This window comes from Chiloscyllium plagiosum, chromosome 2 (genome assembly GCF_004010195.1).
Source record: "Chiloscyllium plagiosum isolate BGI_BamShark_2017 chromosome 2, ASM401019v2, whole genome shotgun sequence".
Taxonomy (NCBI): Eukaryota; Metazoa; Chordata; class Chondrichthyes; order Orectolobiformes; family Hemiscylliidae; genus Chiloscyllium; species Chiloscyllium plagiosum.
Genome location: NC_057711.1, coordinates 12,973,753 through 12,976,210, shown reverse-complemented (window position 1 = coordinate 12,976,210; position 2,458 = coordinate 12,973,753).

Sequence of the window (2,458 nt, the reverse complement as noted above, 5' to 3'; positions counted from 1 at the left end):
CGTATGGAGTCAGCTATTATGAGGGGGCATAGCTTTAAATTAAGGGGGGGGGGGTAGGTATAGGACAGATGGTACGGGTATGTTCTTTACTCAGCGAGTCGTGAGTTCATGGACTGCCCTGCCAGTAGCAGTGGTGGACTCTCCCTCATTATGGGCATTTAAGCGGGCATTGGATAGGCATATGGAGGATAGTGGGCTAGTGTAAGTTAGGTGGGCTTGGATCGGCACAACATCGAGGGCCAAAGGGCCTGTACTGCGCTGTATTCTTCTATGTTCTATGCATGATATTTGGAAATGGTTTCACACTGGAGGTGACAGAGGGTGATCTATTAAAATGGATAAAAGGACTGAGGTGATATTGTAGACAGATCATTCACAATGAAGGGAAAGAGAGAGTCCTAAAATAGTTATGAAGCAAGGAGAAGAGGTAATGGCAGAAGTCTAGGACATGTGATGAGCGAATTCAAAACCCCATCATCCACTCAGAAGGGAGATGCTTCGTTTGGGATAAAAGAATATAGATCAGAAGTGGAAACTGACAACATCAGAGAAATGGAGACAGAGTAACTGGCTTTCACAAAAGAGACAGTCACAGGTCTGTGAATCCAATCAAGTGATTTGTCAATCCTGTGACGTGTTATTACTGCTGGGAAAGTCATTCCAAAGCTGAAGGAAATGATTCAAAGGATGAATGCCTGCGCACAAGTTACTCACCACAGATAAAATGATGATTGAACTGTTGACTAATAACAATTCATCTCAATACATTAGTATACAACAATCCCAGACTTAAAACAAGGAAATCTCTCAGGGGCGAACAGCTATGGAAATCATTGGACGAAAATCACTTAATTCTTTCAGTGCATTCCCTCTGTGTAAGAGTTTCTGCTTGGATGCAGTCAAAGATTTTAATGAAAACTGTACTCAAAATTAAATTATGTCCAAAAATTTGCTTACCATTCTGCTTACACTCAGATACATACCATTAAACACAAAATATGTCTTAAAGCAAGACAAGCAACAAGCATTATTTTTCTTAATGAAAGATTTTATATTTAAAAAAACCTTGATAGATTTGAATATTAACTTGGTGAAGTGTTATGTATAAATACTGTTAAAAGGAGTGTTTTATTTGATACCTGTTCTGCCACCTATTTGTCCAATTTTGAATAACTGAAAATGATTGGAAGAGACAACACAGAACCATTTGCTAGTTGCATTTGTACGTCAGCCAGTTTCTTGGTAAAATTTAAACTTAACATATTGATCAATTCAATCTGTGGTGTTGGCAATGTTCTGGAAATGCCTGAAGACTCAGGTTGGGCTTGATGGAAGTTGTGTTGGAAATTCTGGTCTTTTTCCGCTGATTGATTTGACTGATGATTGGTAAACTTTTCCAAAAGTGAAAAATCTGAAAGCCGTGATGTCTGAGATAAACAAAATGGTATGACTGAAAATAAATTTATTGTATTTATATTGGTTAATATGACATTTCTTAAAACGCAGTCCTAGTGAAAGAGTCTCAAAAGAATATTTGACTTTGGATTGTATCATATACAGGGCCTTTCACACAGCATCTAGCAGCTCCATAGCTGCTTTCAAAGTGGTGATCTAGCACATTGGACCAGTTGCAAAAAAAAAAAGTAATTGTCCTTCTCTCAAATCCCTTTACCCCTTTCCCACATAACCCCATGTCACATCCATGCAACTCTATGTCACCTAATTCCCTCATCCACTTTCTTGGCTCCTCATATCTTTGTTGTGGATGACATAAAAGTAACTAGGAGGCAAGTGGTGAGGATGACACAATGTGTCCGTGGAGGAATATAGACAGTTAAGGTAAATGGAATATAATATTAGAAAATGTAAGGATGTGCACTTTGGCAGGAAGAATAGAGCAGTATGTTATTTAAATGGAGAAAGACTGCAGATAATTAGGGAACAGAGGGATTCCCATTGGTTTGGCCTCTTTTACCACAGGCGTTTTTCCAGTGCCTTGCTTAAACCATCAGCACTGTTGCTTTGTGTGTCCCACCTTATTGCAGTGAATACACCTGAGATCTTTCACCTCTTTTCCACCCTCTTGAGTTTCTTTTTTCACGTGTGGTAAACTGTTCCCAGTTTGATCTACTTTTTGTTTTTCATTGAAGGATCTCTTTTGTTCCCAATTTCTATCCCTCACGGAACGGAAGCTAGATTTTGATTTATGCACTAATGCTTATTTATCCACCATCTGTGCAGCTCTTCTTGCTGTTTTAACATTCTGTTCCTCAACATGAGCTCTTATCACTTCTGGAAGTGACTTTTCAAACTTCCCCAGCAAAATAATATCTCTAAGAGCCTCATATCTCCTTTCTACCTTTAATGCTCTCATCCATCTATCAAAGTTCCTCTGTTAAATTCTTTCAAACTCGATGTAAGTCTGACCTGTTTCTTACATTTCTGAACAGTTGTCTAT